The 20,628-nt window shown below is 36.5% G+C and overlaps 1 long non-coding RNA gene across 1 annotated transcript in view; it reads left to right on the top strand.

Annotated features, from left to right (window-relative positions):
* The window catches only part of LOC131509441 (uncharacterized), a 30,067-nt gene extending 11,524 nt beyond the window's left edge, over window positions 1–18,543 (top strand). The window contains exons 2-3 of the long non-coding RNA XR_009260503.1: window positions 11,737–11,813; window positions 14,840–18,543. This is a non-coding gene — a long non-coding RNA (uncharacterized LOC131509441). The remainder of the gene's footprint in view (window positions 1–11,736; window positions 11,814–14,839) is intronic.
* The last annotated feature ends 2,085 nt before the right edge of the window (window positions 18,544–20,628 follow it).

The following is a 20,628-nucleotide window of genomic DNA, read 5'->3' as shown; positions in this document are numbered from 1 at the left end:
AAGAGTGTTGAGATATATACAGTGAAGCATTATTTGTACCAGAGAACATTTGGAATAGTTTAAATATATATCAATGTAGGCTTTATTAAGTTATGATGCATCCTATAACCTCTAGACAACAGTTAAAGAATATTTATTAATTCAGAAAAAAGTCCAACATACACAGTTATATTTTCCATTTAAGATACAGAAGAGCATTGGGTATCGTGGCAGCAGACTGCCTTGAGTGGGCAGTCATGGGCAATAAAAATGATGTGGGATTTCAGTACAACAGTAAGGCCAACAAAAAGTCAGCCTGCTTTTATTATTACCATGAATTGGCAATTTAAACAGCATCAAAAAATACTCCTCTCCTCTGGCATAGGTTACTCCCTTTGTACACCTTCACCCCTGCCCTTGATGAACTGTGATACAGCAGGTCAGAGGAAGGAAGAGTAAAAAAATGGGGAGAGGAGAGGAAGGGGGAGAGAAAATATGAACAAGTAGTAAATTTGGGAGTGGCCCCCTATGTTTCAAATGTGGAATCCTATACGTTTTTGCTATATTCTGAAGAGTCTTCTGTGCCATATTATGGGATTTGTCAAACAGTGATCTATGGTCCAAATCTGGACTGTTGATTGCCTTTGTAAAAAAAAGTTTTATTGGGACATGGCTACACTCATTCTTTTATGCATGGCTGTGGTTGTTTTCATCCTTGAAGAACAAAGTTGAGTAGTTACAACAGAAGCTGTAAGACCCAAAAAGCATAAAATATTAAGTATCTAATCATTTATAGGAAAAGTTTATGGACTTCTGTTATAAGTAATGGAATATTTTAATTATATTTGATGACAACAATTGTTTTCTATTGGGTTGAATTACCTTAATTGTTGAATTATACATTAATGGCTATTTGGGTCACTAGCAATTTCTATCATATTTAATGAATGCCATTTATCAATTCCTACTTTTCATATCTTAGCATTTTTGTGTGACTTACAAGTAATCTGTGGGAAAGTTATCAGCCTTTCAACTAAATAATTAAGAATTTTCTAATAAGTTGTCCTTTTGTAGAAGGCCATGCTTGGGATTCTGTGTCTCCCAATTCTTTAGAAGTAATATAAAATACAAAAGTAAAATTAAAAGTAATTTACTTCTTCCTCTTTCCATAAATATACATACAATTCATGGTAACCAGGTTGCTTACATGGTTTTGGTATGTCTTACCTGTCCCTGTGATACAGTACTCATTAAGTTCTGGAAACAGAACTACTATGTTTATTCAAAAAATACATGACTTAATTTAAATTACAGAATCTTCCTTTGAAAGAAGTGCAAGTGATTTATGCAAGACCACATTCATAACACATAGTTTAGGTTGCACACTCACTTAAAAGTCTATTATTTTTTAAGGACTGCTCTCCTTCCAGCCTCAATGATTCAAAGGTGTCTTACACATATTTCTTAACAGTCTGTCAGAAATAGACGTTCCCTAAACTTCAATTATTTTAATTGTGTGTTTTCTTCTGATTGAAGTGTTTGTTGAATAGAATGATAGGGAAAAAAAAGCTTCTGGAATACAAAAAAAAGGAGATTGTTGTTACTTGGTAGCATATTCCCAGAGAAGACCAAATCCCTAGAGTTTTACCAAATCCACCCTGGAGTTATTTGAATCTCGATCTACATTATCCATTAGATATTCAGTCTATTATTTGATTTTATAAATGGCATATTACAAAACCATTTTTTTTCCCTTGAAAAATTATTGTCTTCCTTTGATTCATTTATTTTACAACTAACTATTAAGCATTTAGCATGTACAAGGCTCATTTCTAACCACAGAGGAATATGAAACTAGACAAAAACCTTTGTTCCCTGAGACGCTATGTTCTACGTTCCAGTGTAGATATTCTTGTTCGTTTGCTCCCTTCTCTCGTCCCCTGTTCATCTCTTCAAATTTTACAACTACTAAGCTAACGCTTTTACTAGGGAATTCTGAGGAAAACGGCAGCCTGAATGCTTGTCAACTCTCCACCTCTCAATTGTTTCTTTGTTGAAGGAGACAGCAAGGACACTCTGCCACTCAGAGGAGAGGGGCTCGGCCTTTTAGCCCAGTAAATGACTTTCCCAGGGGGAAAGCAGCGCCTACCTACCTGCCTACCTACCCAGTCCTGGGAGGGTAAGCTGTGTCTTGCTGACCTTCAGGACTTGCAGGAAACTTGAAAGGTGAGAGAGGGCTGCCTCTTCTGCTTCAGAAGACCTGGGCAGATGCTCAGTAGTTGATATCTGGTGCGTAGTTGTACAACCCTTTTTAGCATCGTTTCAAAATGATATACCCCAGTAGAAATATATGGAGAGAAAAGAAACAAGAATAGCAACATCGTGAGATAAAATAGTCTTATACAGCAGCAAGCACCTGTATATGAAATATAACCCCAAAGACCACATGTAAAGAAATAAACTAACAATGCAAGGTGTAGTTGAGAGGAACTATCTATGCAGTAATCAGGTATATATATGATTGGAGAAGGCACACTGGAAAAATAACCAAATTTGAATGATATTTAGAGAGATTGGTTTAATGAGGAGTTGTGTTTAGCTGGGCAGACCTTAAAAGGATAATAATTTGAATGGAGGCTTAGTGAATTTCTTGAAAAAAGTTCATGTGTTATACACACATATCTCAAACTTGGACAAAGTTGTGGGGTCACCATTTACCATTTCCTACCATTACCAAACTTTCCTACTTTGGACTCAAATTAAAATAACTAAAATGATTAAATAAATTATTTATAAATTTATTTTAATTAAATTAAAATCATTTCAACACATTTGCTTCATTTAAATATTTGTCTCAAATTATGTCCTCCATACTTTTTATAATACAAATCCACTAAAGTGGATTTTACTCTTATAAATCACATATACATATATATAATGATGATTTTGCATAAAGTCCAAACAAAATTCACATTTTCTTATACGCTCACAAAAAAAGGAGATTTGATCATTGTCTTGGAAATGTCCACCAAATGAAAAAATTTTCTCTGGGGACTTTAGAAATAGGTCAATCTAATGAAAAAGAAAAGACACATTGAAATGCAGAACATGTTCTTCTTGAAAAGATTGATGTATTAAATATTTATGCAAACACATTAAATTGGCAAGTGTATGAAAACATTATTACATATTTATCACCTCCACATCTCATCATTCTGAAAAGAACTTCTTTCGTATAAAGCTAAAATGGATGACTATAAGTTTTCCAAAGTCACATTTTTCAAACTTCATAACATGGAATGGTTTGTTTTTCAGAGTTTATATTAATTCACATAAATAATAAAATTAGTGCTGACACTAGAAGGGGCTAATAATTTATTCAAAATAGGAGCAGTCAAGTCCTGTTTCTTCGTTAGTGTTTCTCCACAAACCCGAACGGGAGCCCCCTAATATGAAAGATGCTCCGTAAAAGTGAATATTCACTCTGAGAAATAAATGAGCTCTTTTAGGTCACAGAGTCATTTAGCCAGAAACTGGTTCTGTGGCAAAAGCCAAATGTCGTAAGGGAATTAATGCATTTCTAAAGTACCTAACTTTTCCTAGAGGGTAATAAATCCTGATGGAGTCCGAAATTTTATGGTCTTTGGGAAGTGTTACTTAAATTAAAATTTAAATTGACTACACTTCTCATTAAAAGCCAGAAAGTTGAAATGATTTTATATAGGCTCTAAAAATATTCACGTTTAATACAAACTACCTTATTATGACGATACAGTGTTCTGTATTCAAAGCTCTCTTTCTGCTTCTTCTCTGCTTCTACTTCTTTTTCTGCTGAGCTCTTTTCTCCATCTCTTCCAACTTTTCCTGACCTCCTTGTTTGATTTTAACCACACTTCTATTTACTCTTTTACTCCTGAATCATCCCTCCACCCATTTCCAGAAGCTTCTGTTACTTTACTGTTCTCATCTGCTTGCATCTCTCCTTTTTCAACTTTCCTCCCCTCCTCGCTGTTTCAAAGAAAGACAACTACTTTAATTCATCACTCCTCCTCATGTGGAGTCCTCACAAGCTCTCTGTGCTTTGATTGTTTTGTCACAGGATCAGTCCTGCAGTGCGGTAGCATGCCTCTGGTGTTGGATTTAACTTGACTATTCCTACTATATACCAGAATAAGAAAAATCCATATCATAACATGGAAGAGATGGAGAAGGAAGAGAGGGAAAAGGCTATGGCCTCAAGTGGCTTTTTTTCTTGAAGTTTATTTCTTTTGAGAGCGAAAGTGTGAGTGGGGGAAACAGCAGAGAGAGAGAGGGAGAGAGAGAATTCCTAGCAGGGTCTGCCCTGACAGTGGGACTTGATCTCATGAACCTTAAGATCCTGATCTGAGCTGAAATCGAGTCGGACACCTGACTAAGCCACCCAGGCAACCCTCAGGTGGCTGGTTTTGAAAGAAACTTGGATTTTAACCTTGCTTGAAATTGACTTTGACCTCTCCTTTTGTAATCCAAACCCCTGTTTGTCTGTGTGTGGCTATTGTGTACTTCTCCAGCCCCTGGCAGCTCTGTGGTCATTTCTCCTTTACTGTCTACATGCACTCACTGGATCCAATGCTCTGTGTTGTGAAAGGTCCCCTGCCTCCTCCAGGTCACTGTAGGTTGTCTGGTTTTTGTTTTCCTTCTCACTACTCATTACTGTTGGCATGCCACAGCTGATTTCTGGAATCCTTCTTTGTTTCGCCCCTTCCCTGTACTGTTCTCCCTTGACCCTGCTTCTCCATGACGGAATGCAAACCCCTGATTGCTCACTCTCCAAAGCACCATTCTTTTAGGAAAACACTTTCACTGAAGAAGGAGGGATGAAGAATAAAGGTTAAGCTAGGGAACAGCACAGCATAGATAATAACATCAAAGTGAAACTAAGTTTGTTAGTTTGATAGCTTCTTGGTCATACGCACCTCAGTCCTGCCCGCCACTTTGTGCCACATTATGTTCTTTCTGGAGATTACTTCCCAAATCCTCTTCTCCCCATGCAGGTACCCTCAAACTTGCTGTTCCACAATCAGGAAGAGATTCTCTATTCTTGCTACTTTATTACACAGAGTGATTTATTTCGACTGCTGTAATAATTTCCATAAACTGTGTGGCTCAAAGCAAAGCACATTCATTCTCTCACACTTCTTGAGGCCAGAAGTCTGGAATCAAGGTGTCAGTGAGGTCATGCTCCCTCCAAGGCCCCAGGGGATATTCCTTTCCTTGTGTCTTAGCTTCTGGTGGTTCGGGGCAGTCTCTGTGTGTGGCTGTATCATGGCAGTCTCTTCATCCTGTGACTTTCTTTTCTCCAGTTCTTCTGTCTCTTGTAAGGAGACTGTCATTGGAGATAGGGCCCACTGTGTAATCCAGGATGATGATCTCATCTCAAGATTCCTAAAATACCTACAAATAAGCTTTGTCTGCAAAAGGGAACGTTCAGAGGTTCCAGGAATTAAGATAATAGGCTTCTCTTTTGGGGGGCTGTCATTTGACCTGCTGCACAGGCTCAATCTAAGCAAACTCTGGTTTTCTCAAGCATCACAATGAGAGGCAGACAATATAAGTATTTTCCCAATTTAAAGGAGGAAGACCAATTCTGTCCTCCAGAATACTTCTGTACTTTTAGGGCTTTTAGAGCAAATTACAGTTAGATTTTATTTTATTTTATTTTATTTTATATTTTATTTTATTTTATTTTTAAATTTTATTTATTTTGAGTGAGAGAGAGTGCGTGCAAGTGCGTGCTCAGGGGAGGAGTAGGAGAAATGGAGAGGGAGATGGAAAGAGAGAATCCCAAGCAGGGTCTGTGCTGTTAGTGTGGAGCCCTACACGGGGCTTGATCCCATGAACCATGAGATCATGGCCTGAGCTGAAATCAAGACTTGGAGGCTCAACCAACTGAGCCACCCAGGTGCCGCTACAGTTTGATTTTACATGACATTTTTCTTCTCATTAAAAGACCCAACCCATTAAAAATGGTTACAAATAATGTAACATTTTAAATATGGGAAACTTATAATAAAAAAAAGAAAAATTTGTATATATTTATACAAATGCCATTGTATCTTTGTGTATGTATGTGAATATGTAAAAATGCATATTTCTTTTTTTTTATTTTTTTTAACGTTTATTTATTTTTGAGACAGAGAGAGTCGGAGCATGAACAGGGGAGGGGCAGAGAGAGAGGGAGACACAGAATCTGAAACAGGCTCCAGGCTCTGAGCAGTCAGCACAGAGCCTGACGCGGGGCTCGAACTCACAGACCGCGAGATCATGACCTGAGCCGAAGTTGGATGCTTAACCGACTGAGCCACCCAGGCGCCCCTAAAAATGCATATTTCTAATCCTCATCTATTTACAACTGTATACTGTGCTTAGTCTTAGCATCTAATAAGTCTGTTCAATATTTTAACAATTTACAAAACTCACTATTTTTTTGTTTTTTTCTTTTAATTATTTATGGAATGATTAGTCATTGTAGAAAACACAAACTTTTTTTTTACAAAAGGAAAAATTGATTGTCTGATTCTACTGGAAAAAAAATAACAATTTGGGGGCATATCCTTATTTTTCTCATGCGATTATGTCTGTATGTATATATGAATCTATATACCTATAACTACATCCACATTTATTTATACTTTTGATTATAACAAATCTTGAACCATACCCTGTAGTTCTATCCTTGATTTTTTCATTTCTCCAGTTAATATTATGTTGCACTTTTCATTTTATTTTATACTAGGATCATTATTATATATATTCTATCTATATAGTACATCATTGTTTTGATGTCCTATAAATTATTATCATTGGAGATTATTTTCACTAGTAAAATGAGCACTAATATATAGTGAATATACTTATTCATACATTATTATAAATGTGTATCATTATTTCTTTAAGATTAATTCTCAAAGATAAATTTTCTGACTCATATGATGTATATGTTGTGGCAGAGATTTCTAGTCATATCCCAAATTTCTCTCTGCTTCCGAGGAACCAGTTACCTCATTTCCCAGTTCCACCTGCAGTTGGGTGTGGCCATGTGACTGAGTCCTAGTCAGTGGCATAGAAGAGTATGATTCTTTTGTGCCATCTCTGGACTAAGATAATTGACAAGCAGATCTCCTTCCTCCAGGTCCTCTTTCCTCTGGGGTGCCAGGAGGCAGCAGAGGAAGAGGTATGAAGGACAGAACAAATTTGTGCTCCTTAGCCACCATGTGGAGCGAGCTACCCTTTAACTGAACCAGGAACATTCATCTCAGGGGTTGGTCGAGTGAAAGATACTGGTCTTGAGCCTTTATATATTTAGGATCTTTAAAAAAATACTGCTTTATGGTAAGTAATACACTTGTTTTAGAAGCTTTGATACATATTGTTAAACTACATCACTCAAAGTCTAAGCAGTGAGGGTATCCCTGCTGCTCTCTTTAAAAACATTTTTTTTTATTTGAATGTAGTTGACATACAATGTTACATTAGTTTCAGGTGTATAACATAGTGATTTGATGAGTTTATAAATTAAGCTGTGCTCATCCAAAGTGTAGCTGCTGTCTGTCACCATGCAACACTATTACAGTATCATTGACTGTATTCCTTAGGCTGTGCCTTTTATTCCCATGACTTACTCATTCCATAAATGGAAGCCTCTATCTCCCACTCTCTTTCACCCATTTTGCCCACCTCGCACCCCTTCCCAGCAACCATTCATTTGCTCTCTGTATTTACAGGTCTGATTCTGCTTTTTGTTTGTTTGAGGGTTTTTGTTTCTTTTAGATTGCACATATGATTTCTAACCAAGGTTATACTCAAATGTTTACAGTCAATTTTAATATTTACTAGAAAAGGTCTGGTAATACTTTCTAGAGATTCTCCTACATTTATTCTTCTACATGACCATTATAATCATGTTGCCAATTTTCCTATGAAGGTTTAAAGGAGATGGTTAAGGGTGCAACTGATGTAAAATTAGTAATTTTAGCATTCTTTCATCATTGAAACGTACATATATTCTAATTATTTATTGTTATGTTGCTGTTATAAACTGTTTTGTATGTATAGATTTGCAAAGTTGAGTTATTTTCTTGCATGAATTTCTTGGAAATATGGGAATTCAGATCACTAGTAGCAATAAATCTACAATTGTTCTTAAGGATCATAGTTTGCCTCTCATAAAGAATATGTAAAGACAGTTTCATCAGAGTAAGCCAGTTTGACCCCAAAGTCAAATATCCTGTGTTTTGATATTAGCATTAGTTTTTTTTCAACATAAAGAAAATAAAATGTTACCTTACTTTTCATTTAATTGCATTTCTTCTGTATCAAAATTAAAGTTTATAGGCAGATATTGAAGTTTATTGAAGTTTATAGCTTCTAGGCGGGTTCAAATTCCTTTAATGTAAATTATTTATTATCTTTGTTCACTTATCTGTTGGGGTCTTGATTTGAATAAATTGTATGTATTACAGATGGATCATCCTTGTAGTGATCTGTACTTAATTAAATTTTCTAAGATTTGTTTTTACTTAATTCAACAATCCATCAGGAACTAGACTGATATACTGTATGTGAGCTATGTACCTAAGTTAAATTTTCCACAAATTCTAATTAATTATTCTCATTTATTAATTTTCTTGTCTCTGTTATTTCCAGATGTTACCTATGTCGAATAAAAATGTTAAAGTTTCAGACATTTTCACTATATTCTTTTTATCTTCATGAAACTTATTTTTGTTCTAGGAGCATACTGTTTTGATTACAACTGTTCGAAATGTGACTTGATATTTGATTGGGTTGTCAGCCTTCTTAGTTTTTCTACTAAAAACATTTTTGATAACCTCTTTTTTTTTTCCTTTTTTTTTGTGCAACTTAAATAAGTTGTGTCAAATGGCAAGAAAACAAATGGGAACTCTTTCATTTAATGGGCATGGTATCAACTCCACAGATCAACTTATGTAAAAGCACCTTTTAAAAAGTATTGGTCAGTAGGTCACTATTTCCATTGCGGAGGAATCATAAAATACTCCAGAAGTATTTTGCTTACAAATAATGTGTTTTTCGGGTGCCTGGGTGGCTCCGTTGGCTAAGCGTCTGACTTCAGCTCAGGTCATGATCTGTTTAAACCCCGTGTTGGGCTCTGTGCTGACAGCTCAGAGCCTGGAGACTGCTTTGGATTGTGCATCTCCCTCTGCCCCTTCCCTGCTCACTCTCTCACTCACTCTCTCTCAAAAATAAATAAACATTAAAACATTTTTTTAAAAAGTGATGAAAAAAACACAAAACAAATAAAACAAATAGTGGGTTTTTCTTTTTTTACTGAAGTATAATTGACATAATATTCTGTGTTTCAGATGTATAACCTAATGATTTTATATTTGTCCATATTGCAAAGTGATCACAGTAAGTCCAGTTAACATCCATCACCATATAGAGTTACAAAATTATTTTTCTCGTGATGAAAACTTTGAAGACCCTCTCTCCTTACTACTTTCAAATATGCAATATGGTATTCTTAGCTGTAGTCCCTGTGCTGCACATTACATCCTCATGACTTACTCATTTTGTAACTGGAAATTTGTATCTTTTGACTCCCCCTTCTTCCATGTTGCTCACCCCCCATCCCCCACCTCAAGTAACAACCAGTCTCTTCTCTGTATCCATTAGCTTGATATTCTTTGTTTTGTTTTGAAAAACAGGTATTTTTTTTTTTTTTCAACGTTTTTTATTTATTTTTGGGACAGAGAGAGACAGAGCATGAACAGGGGAGGGGCAGAGAGAGAGGGAGACACAGAATCGGAAACAGGCTCCAGGCTCCGAGCTATCAGCCCAGAGCCTGACGCGGGGCTCGAACTCACGGACCGCGAGATCGTGACCTGGCTGAAGTCGGACGCCTAACCGACTGCGCCACCCAGGCGCCCGAAAAACAGGTATTTTTAAAAGAGAACTAAAAAACATGTGATTATTGCTTAAAATAAAACTAAAATAGTATTATATGAAAGCATCTCCTTTATTAGTAAATCCAAATATACATACACATTGTAGGGATTTTTCCCTTACTTGAAATATCACCAGATATATGCCCATCTTCCCTGATAACTGTATTGTCTTATATTCTGCATTTCCTCTAATACGGAAATCCAGAAAACTTCAAGAAGATTTGGTACAATGTCTTAAAAGCTCAAGGGTTAACATGAAATGTTTGATATTATAAGAAGTCAGGAAATGCAGCTATTTTTTTTTGAGTAATGGAACTATATTTATATCTGGAAGTTAATTAGATATTATGCCTTATAACCAATATGGTCTAATTCATAATGAAAGTATTTTATGAAAAAATAAAGATTAAAATTTTCATTAAGACCTTTTGTGTTGGCAGTTTGCCTGTGCAGTTGATTTGCATAAAGCATGATTAATGATAACTAAAGAAATAGTCTAACAGGTACAGGAAAATGAAAAATTATCCTAATGAAAGAACATTTTATGGGGTAAGCATTTCAACAACAGAAACCCCCATTCGTTGGAAGTCTGTGACACAACATAACTGTGAAATGGTAATAAGATAAACTTAGTAGCCAGTGTTCCTTAGTTTGACTTGTATACCTCTGGCATGAGTTTTCTAAGACAGAGGCTGGTAGTCCCGATTCTTTCTAAAAACTGCACAAAAGTCACAGGCAAATAACCAGTTCAGCACAATTTGACAGCACAAATGCAAACATTACAAACCAATTCATGTGCAAATAACTGAAAATGTGAAAATAAACGTAGTAAAAACCTACGTCTTCTCGTATATTATTATTAAATTGCTGGATTACTTTCTCATGGACACATTGGAGAAGATCCAGTTTACAGCTCACATAGTATAATTTATGTGGCTTATGACAAATGTTTTCATATAGCTTCATATAATAGCCCCAGGTCATGTGATATGAAAGATTAACATACGAATTTATATTTTGAATACAAAATTTAATAAATACTATTAATGCAAAACAATGTTAATAAATTATGGAACTTGTATGTGGAAGGGATGCATTGTAGAGCTCATTTATTTCAACTATAGTTCTTGACACAGGCTACAGTGGTTCAATACAATCTCTATTCTGGTTGAGTGACTATTGATTTTTTATAATTACAGGGAGAAAGCTGTGACATATTTACCATTTTTTTACTTGTAATAAGGATGGGCTTCGTGGACATGAGACCTGGGTGGTTGCACAGGGTGTCCCACTGTGAAGGGACCCACACTTGGTTTAATGTTCTGATATTAATAATGCCAGGATACTAATAACATTTGAATAAGAGTTCCCTCCTTTTCATTTTATACTGAGCCCTGCAAATTATGGAGCTATAATCAAATATTCTCTTATATTAAGATTATCAGTTATCCTTAATCCGAAAACTTCAGCCCTCTGCAAAAATCTATGATTTACTATTCCTTCTATACTTTCTTACCCTTAAAGTTCACAAAGAGAAATTATCAAGGGTAGACTGGTATGATTTTCTACTGGTCATGTCTTTTAACTTAATTTTTTTTCCTGATGAAATGTAATTTTTAAAAAAAATTTATTTAAATTCCTGTTAGATAGCATATGGTATAATATTACTTTCAGGTGTACAATTCAGTGATCCAACACTTACATACAACACCCGGTGCTCATCACAACAAGTGCCCTCCTTCATCACCTGTTTTCGATTACAACTCATGCAATTTTTTTTTCCTTTTAGAAACTATGTGAATGCTGTTGCAACTGCAAGCCATATTACGTAATCTCCTATTTCACCCTAAAACAGAAAAAAACACAGTAAGTACCCTTATCTACTTCCCCTAGATTCAGCGGTCTTTACCATTGTACACCATTACTTTCTCTCTCTCTCTCTCTCCCTCTTCATGCACGCACACACGTTTTTCTTATGAAGATAAGTCATTTTCATTTCAATTTTCAAATAACAAAAATTATTTTCATTTGAAAATAAGTCACAGCCGTTTTGACATTTCACCCTGAAATAATTCAGCTTGTGTCTTCTAAAAACATTCTCCTGTATAACCTGGGTACCATCCATGATATTTTAACTTGATCCAATAATATTTTCAGGTATTATTCCAATTTAAATATCTCTATCCTGAAGTATCTTTTATAGATTTTTTTTTAAAACCTAGCGTCCAATCCAGAATCAGGAATTCCACTTGGTTCTCATGCTACTAATTTAGCAAAAACATCTGTATTTCCTATTTTTCCTCCAGAGAATTTTCAACTTGATGAAAGCTGGAGCCCCTGTGGCTTATCCTCCTTTGATCGTCCAAGGAGGCTGAGTGATACAGGATAAAAGGCAATGTGGTGTAAAGAGTCTAGGCCTTAAGTAATATGTGCATGAATCCTAGCTCTACCACCTTTGTTCTGTGACCTTAGATATTCTCTTTAAATTCTCTGTGCCTCGGTGTCCTTTTCTCTGAAAAAGTAGCCATATTACCCACAATAAAGCCATTGTTGTAAAGGTGAAATGATATGACAAATGTAAAAAACCTTGCAAGTGGATGGCAATTCATAAATATTTCCTCTTTCCATCCTTCCCTCAATGTGTGCTGAGAGTGGGTTTTTTTTTCCCAATATGTAGAGTGAGATTGAAAGAAAGAAAAAAAGGAAATGTTCTATCTGCCAGTGTTAAAAAACCTTTTTGTCTTGTATCATCTCCAAAGTGCTAACAGATTTTATAGTATATCAAGTATACTGAGATTCACTTTAAATTTCAAGGGTATATACAATCAGGTTGTATTTTGAAACTGTGGCACCTGGAAATCAGAAACAGTAAAGTTTAGAAAAGGCACCTTATGTGTAAACGAATGGTTTCCGCCCTTGAATGTGACATGGCAAAACTCCAGGAAAAGCAGAAGAGGGTCACAGCTACAATGAATTACCCTCCCATCCTTCCAGACTCTACTGGGATTCTGAATGCCAACAGGTGTGATGATGACCCCCTTTCTTGCCATTTGCTGGCAGGCAAGACTCTCTTCTCTCTCCAGTTTTATCAAACTGGACCAAAGCTTTGGAAATAGGGAAATGAGAACTCCAAAATGCTGTGTGAACAGTAGGGACTGTGGGTTCCCTTTTTTTTTTATTCTGTCATCTGAAGTTGTTCTCTACCTCCTGTGCTTCTGGGGCTTTTCCATGAGGAGGAAGAGGGTGGAATGGGACTGGGTACCTTACAGTGGGAGGCTATGGATAGGTCTTCTTTGGTTATGAATTTCTGAATTTTAATGGGAATGCGAGGTCTTTCTTCTGATGACTCAGGACAACAGCGATCAGCCTCAGAGGTTTCTCTATGCTGTAGTTTTGATTAATTAAACTGAAACTTTTTTTCATTTGAAGGCAAATCTTGGAAATACTTTTTAAATAAATCTATGAGGTCTGTTTGATTTCTTATCATTTGCCCTGTATTCTCATGTTTCACAGTATAAATGTAGCTCTCTGACTTACTGGTGTCGTTTTGCAAAATTAGTTATTAAATCTAAGTCTGAGGGACTCATACCCTAATTTGTTTTCTTGACTTTGATTAAATAATCATCCCTGTCTTTGTTATTTGATCTGCTATGAGGCAGGACTAAAAACAGTACACTTTCTGCCTTAGGGACTGCAGGACCCTTTAATCCTCTTCAATCCACTTTTTAACCCTGTTGGGTTCATTTTAGGGGGGAACGTCACTCTCCTAAGGATTTTAAAGATGCTGCTAAAAAAATTGCTCTCTTTTTCTCTCCCCACATCCTCTCCTTCTTCCCCTGCTTCTTCTCTTTCTTTCTTTTTTGGTATGCTTTAAGCTCAGATAGAACTTGGCATATGAAAGTTTTATTTACTTTTAGATTTACAATTGTGAAAATGCTAAGGCTTTTCATCTTTTACCGTGACTTCCTATGCAGGTGCAGGTAAATTATGCCTGTAAGAAACTAGTTTGAAACAGTTACCCTTCATAGAAAATTTCACTAACAGTTAAGACCTAGGAAAAGAGAGATTGGTTAAAAAAAGTCCGTGTAATTGGGGCGGTTTGGAGTCAGGCACGTGGTAAGCCTCAAACTTCTCATTTGAGCCTTTTGGTGAGCTTGGCCTGGCCAGGGTTTGGCCAGTTCCCTGGAGTTGTGGCTGGAGTTTGGATCAGGTGCTGATTAGAGGCAAACACAAAGAACGACTAGTTCTGTTTGGAGACATAAGCGGAGTTAGACACTAACTGGTTGAAAAACATTGCTTTTTCTTATTTCAAAACTTTAAACCTCTATTAAGCTAAATATTAGGGTAAAATGGAACAGACCTGTAAAAGTGAAAAAGGCCAATATGAGAGAAGAGATGCAATTAGCAAATCAGTAAGACAATTTAGAATGAAAGAATCAGTAGAAGAAATGTCTGGAAAAGAAAAATATTACAATTTGTAGCTTCTGAAGACTTTCTCAAAAAGTGTTAATTTTGAGGAATTTATTTTAAAAATTGTATCATTTTTCGTAGTCATGCTACCATGATAATTTGTTTTAGTGAAAATCAGAATTGCCTATCTGTAGTCTCTTTTATGTATATGTATGATGAAATCAGAAAATGCAGACCTGCTTCCCTTTCTGGCTCTGCGGTGGTCTGGGTCAGCACGCTGACAGCACCTGGGTCCTGGGTTTCTATGCTGCTAGCGAGGTCTGGCTACAGCTGAGGCAGCCTGTGTTGAGTGGTACCCACAGCAAGAAGGAAAGACCTTACCTACCTCATCATGCTTCTTGGGCTGGGACTGAGCATGATGAATGCTTCCCTGAAGAGTACCAGACATCCAGGTTCATCACTTGCCTCCATTTTCACATCAGGTCCAGCCCCTTTCCTGGGGAGATGGTAACCATATTCTGTTCATAACCCTCATGTGAATCCACTGCCCATTGGTGATGAAAGTGAATAAAGAGAACCTGGGATCACTTCCGAGGCCCTGAGACCACAGCACTGGTTTGGATTGTTACTCTGGACATGGATGAGAAAAGTGCACGGGACTTCAAGTTCACCTTCTTTACTTGTATCAAATGATGACCAGTGTACTGGTCTTCCATTCCTTTGCTTGTGGAAGAAGATTGGCATAAATAAATTAACTAACTTAGATTGGTCGCAGGAAAGAAAAGCCCAAGAAACCAACCAAACAAAAAACCCAGTAGAGAGCCAGCTGGTAGGGGACTAGCTGTGTTTCCAATTTGCTTCACTTGAATATTTTTAAGCTTCCCTAGGCCTTACTGTCTTCATCTATAATATGAGGGATTTGATTTTTTAAATATACTTTAAAAATTGATTGTAACATACATTGAGTGAATAAGCAAATCATATGATGAATATTATTTGCCCCCCAGGATCGACCTTTGTTCCCCTTCCCTTATTAACCCCCAAAGGTAACCACTAACCTGACTTACAACATCATAGATGAGTTTTTGCCAGTTTTTGAATTTATATAAATAGCATCATACATTATATACTTCTTTGCATCTGATTTCTTTTGTTCAGCCAGATCTCCATGGGATACATTCAATTCTTTTGTGGAGCAGTTTGCTTGTTTTTACTGCTATGTTCTGTTCCACTGTATGAACGTACAAACAGTTTTTATCTATTCCACTGTTGATGAAGATGTGGGTTATTTCCATCTTGGGACTAGTATGAATAATTCTTCAGTGAACATCCTTGAATGTGTATTTTGGTGTGATAACACATGTATATGTGCCATGGAATTGCTAGATCACAGGTTATACGAACACTCAACTCTAGGTGTTGCCAACAGTATTTCTAGAGTTGTTGTATTAAGTATATAATATGTTAAAGTTACACTTATTCCTTATCCTTGCCAGTTCTTAGTACTGTGAGTCTCTTTAATCTTAGCCATTTGGGTGGATGTGTACTAGTATCTCATTGAATCTTCAGTATACGACTCAAAGAATTTTTACATGCACATTCACGCACACACATGACCACTACCCAGATCAAAACAGCATTGGCACGACTCTCAAGAAGGGTCTCTTGTATCCATTCGCAGTCAGTGCACCCCACCAAGAAATAGCCACTATCTGACTTCCATCAGAGATTGGTTCTCCCTGTTCTTGAATTTTATATAAATGGAATCATGCAATTTCTAGTCACTCAGCTCTCAATTCATTTGCTCATTTTTTATGCCTGTAATATTAATCAGTGTTATTTTACACAACAGCCACCTTTCCTTTTATATTGCAGTATAATATTCCTTTTAATGAATATGTTTCATTTTATTTATCTGCTCTCTTGGTGATGAAGAGATTGCATTGTTATATTTTTTGGCTATTAGATACAAAGCAGCTGTAAATACTCTTGTATGTGTCTTCGGTGAACCTAAGTTCTCATTTCCCTTTGGTGTTTACCTAGGAATAAGATTGCTGGGTCATAGAATAAGTTTAGCTTTAGCAAATATTGCCAAATAGTTTCCCAAATAGGTTTCTCCAATTTAAACTTCCATCAGCAATGTAAGAGAGTTCCAGACTCTTGCCACCATTTTATGCTTTAGGTTTGTTAATCTTTAGTCATTCTTGGGGTTGTATAGTGATATGTAATTGCTGTTTTAATTTCCATTTCTCTGATGAGTAATTATATTGAACATATTTTCTTCTGTTTTTTGGCTGTATCAATACCTTCCTTGGTGAAATGTCTCTAAAGTCCTTGTCTTACTTTTTAATTCTTTACTACTGATTTATATGAGTTCTTTATGTATTGTAGATGGGACTTCTTTATTGTATCTCTATGTTGTCTATATCTTCTCCAGGGAAATTTGTCTTTCATTCATAATATGGTGCTTTTGTTTAGAATTCTCATAGTATTGAACAAATACGTTCTTTTAGTTACCAATATTTAAATACTAGGAGATTTTATATAAATATCTGGATTTCAGATATCTTTTAAAATACTGTAAGACTTCTGAAACATCCTGCTTGAGATCTTATATACTTAAGACTCTATTGGAGCTGCCCACATGAGATGCCCACCATGCTCTCTGTTTTCTATACCAACATAGTTCATGGGTTCACGTTACCAGCCTAGTCCAATAGGCACCCAGTATGGGACCCTGCTCTGAGATAGTCTCCTTTTTTAAAGCCTGAGTTCTGCTAACCAGACCTCTTTTGGATTAACAGACTTAATCAGTATGAGGGATAACACATGTCTTTTGGGGATCACATACTTAATAATGTCAAATCTCTGGCCACCAAATAATAAATACTTTAGTGCAATTAAGTACATACTTTCTAAAATAGTTTCTTTTTCAAGAATCAGAATACAACGCATAGAATTTGGGAGAAGCTAAGAGTTCAAAAGGTGTTTAATAATAGTGGAATTATTTCAGTTTAAGTAGTGGAATTAGTGGAATTTGACCAAATGTGTCTTAGAATGCAGACCTAAGAAACCTAAAATATTGCAACCCAAATTTCAGAATTTCTCTCGTGTGTGTATGTGTGTGTGTATGTACATATACATGTATACTTATATGGAAAAAACCTTAACTGTAGTTATCAGGAGGTTAGAACGTAAAACACGTATTCATTCCCTTCCCAAATATCACTTAAGAGCTTCTGCATTGGCAAGGTACTCGTCTAGGTGTTAGAACCAGAGAGGGGACAAAATAGAGGAGTTCCCAGCTTTCAGAGTTGTCATTCAAGAATGAGAACTAATTGATACCTAGATACACAATAAAAATTTGAAAACATCTACAAGTTTAAAGTGTTAAAATTAGATTCTTATAGTAATCGAAACTGTGGTATTGGTGAAAGGGTAGACAAAGAGATCAACAGAACAGACTAGAAAATACAGACATAGACCCGCGCAAATACAGTCAACTCATTTTGACAAAGAAGCAAAGACAATTCAATATTTTTCAACTGGTGCAGGAACAACTGGACATCGACATGCAAACCAGAAATATGACAGAAACCCCTTTCACAAAAAATTCACTTAAGATGGATCATGGACCATGATGTAAAGTGCCAAAACCATAAGACTCCTGGAAAATGACATAGAAGAAAATCCAATTGACTTTAGGTTTGGTGGTGACTTTTAGGTACAACACTGAAAGCACAATCCATGAAAGAAAAAAATAAATTGGACGATATTAAAATTAATAACATTCTGCAAAAGATACTGTTAAAAAATGACAAGAAAAGCCACATATTTTTTAAGTATTTATTTTGAGAGAGAGTGTGCTGAGTAGGGGAGGGGCAGAGAGAGGTGGGGAGAGAGAGAGAGAATCCCGAGCAGACTCCTCACTGTCAGCACTGAGCCCAACGTCAGGCTTGAACACGAACTGTGATATCATGACCTGAACCGAAATCAAGAATCCGACACTCAATTGACTGAGCGACCCAGGCACCCCAAAAAGCCACACACTGGGAGAAAACATTTGTAAACATATATCTGATAAAGGAGAAGTATCCAAAATATACAAAGAATTCTTAGAACTTGACAATAAGAAAAAAGCAACCCAATTAAAAAAAATGGGGAGATGATATAAATAGACTCCTAACCAAAGAAGATATACAGATGGCAAATAAGCATAAGGGAAAAGATGCTCGACATTGTATGTCATTAGAGAATTGCAAATTAAAACAATCGTGAAATACTACCACATACCTGTCAGAGTGGCTAAAACACAAAACGATTGACAATACCGAATGCCGGTGAGGACGTGGAGTACCACAACCTGTCATCTGTTGTTGGTGGCAGTGCTAGATGGCGCAGTCACCCTGGAAGACGGTTGGGCAGTATCTCCCAAAATGGAACATAAGATCCAGCAGTTGCATCCCTTGGTGTTTATTCGAAAGAGCTGTGAAGCTATCTCCACACAGAAACCCGCACATGAATGTTTATGGCAGCTTGATTCATAATTGCCTAAACCTGGAAGCAACCAAGATGTCCTTCAATAGGTGATGGATAAACAGACTGTGGCACATCTGTACAAGGTGTATTAGTCTCCTCAAACTGCTAGAACAAAGTACAACAAACTGGGTTGCTTTAACAGGAATTGTCCCGCAGTCCTGAAGCCTGGAAGTTTGAAATCAAGATGTTGGCCTTATTGGTTACCTCGGAGGGCTGGGAGGGAGAATCTGCTCCATGTGTCTGTCCTTGCTGGTGGTGTGCTGGTGATCTTTTGCATTCTTTGACTTGTGGAAGCATAATTCCAGTCTTCACATGGCAATCTCCCTGTGCCTCTGTCTCTGTGTCCAAATTTCCCCTTTTTAATAAGAACACAGTCATATTGTAGTGGGGCCCACCCTGACGATCTCATGTTAACCTGATCATCTCCCAAGACCCGATTTCCACATAAGGTCACATTCACAGGGCATCAGGACTTTAGTATTTGGGGGGAGAGGTACCATTCAATTTATACTGGAATACTGTTAAAATATTCCATTATTCCAGCAATAAAAAGCAATAAGATAGGAAATGATCTGTGTTTTAAAAACATCGCTGTGGTTGTTGGGTGAAGAGAATCTACTATGTATGAAAGCAACATGGAAGCAGGGAGATTGGTTAGGAGGTTACTGCAATAGTCCAAGCAAGAGGTGATGTGGATCTGGACTAAGGTTGGACAGCAGATATGAAAATAAGGAGATCAATTTGAGATGTGTTTGATAAAGGTAATGGAAGGAAGGGATTCTCATTCTGTCAACCATCTGTGATACAGCCATGAATCTGGAAATACATGGAAATGTCAAATTGATCATAGGCTGAAATCCATGCCCTTTGTTCTTCACATCTCCTTCCATGAGATGAAAACTCATCAGATCAATATTACTTTACTATAAATGGGCCTTGCAAGACTGCACATAATGTTTGTTGTAATAGAATTTGACCTGTATCTAAAATTCATTTACCATAGGCTTATTTTAAAGTGTTTTCCTTTCCTTTCACTTCCTCTGAAAATTTTTAATTACTAAAGTTAGAAAATGCCTCGTTTAGCAAAGAGAGAATACAACTGAGCAACTTTGTGTCTGTAAGCACCCCTGCGAATAAAATCACTTCGGTTTCTATTAATTAGATTGGGCAAACCACATCTAAAATACAGGCCAGCAATGATGGGGAGTTGTTGAATATGATAGCATCACACAGATAGATATCAATCACAACCTGGCAAGGAATAGAAGAAAATTGTTTTTGTGATTGTTGTTTATTTTAAAAACTATTCTTAAAATTGGCTGAGAGTAACAAATGTGTCAATTTTTGCCTTGACATTTTAAGATGGATGACACAATTAGAAAGCAAAGAACAGAACAACCATAATTGACTTAAAATATGGCAAAAAACAGAATTGGTATCATTCATTTTATTATTATTTTTTAAATGTTTATTTATTTTTGAGAGACAGAGTGTGAACAGGGGAGGGCAGAGAGACAGGGAGACACAGAATATGAAGCAGGCTCCAGGCTCTGAGCCATCAGTACAGAGCTTGATGCAGGGCTCAAACCCAAGAGATCATGACTTGAGCCAAAGTTGGATGCTTAACAGACTGGGCCACCCGGGTGCCCGGGTATCATTCATTTTAAAGAAGAAAGACTGCAAAAATTAAATAATTTTAAAGAAATTTAGGGAAATTACTACAGTTTTTGAA

The sequence above is a fragment of the Neofelis nebulosa genome, chromosome 4 (genome assembly GCF_028018385.1).
Source record: "Neofelis nebulosa isolate mNeoNeb1 chromosome 4, mNeoNeb1.pri, whole genome shotgun sequence".
NCBI classification, from domain to species: domain Eukaryota; kingdom Metazoa; phylum Chordata; class Mammalia; order Carnivora; family Felidae; genus Neofelis; species Neofelis nebulosa.
Note: the sequence above shows the minus strand (reverse complement) of the source record. Positions and strands in the feature narration are given on the sequence as shown.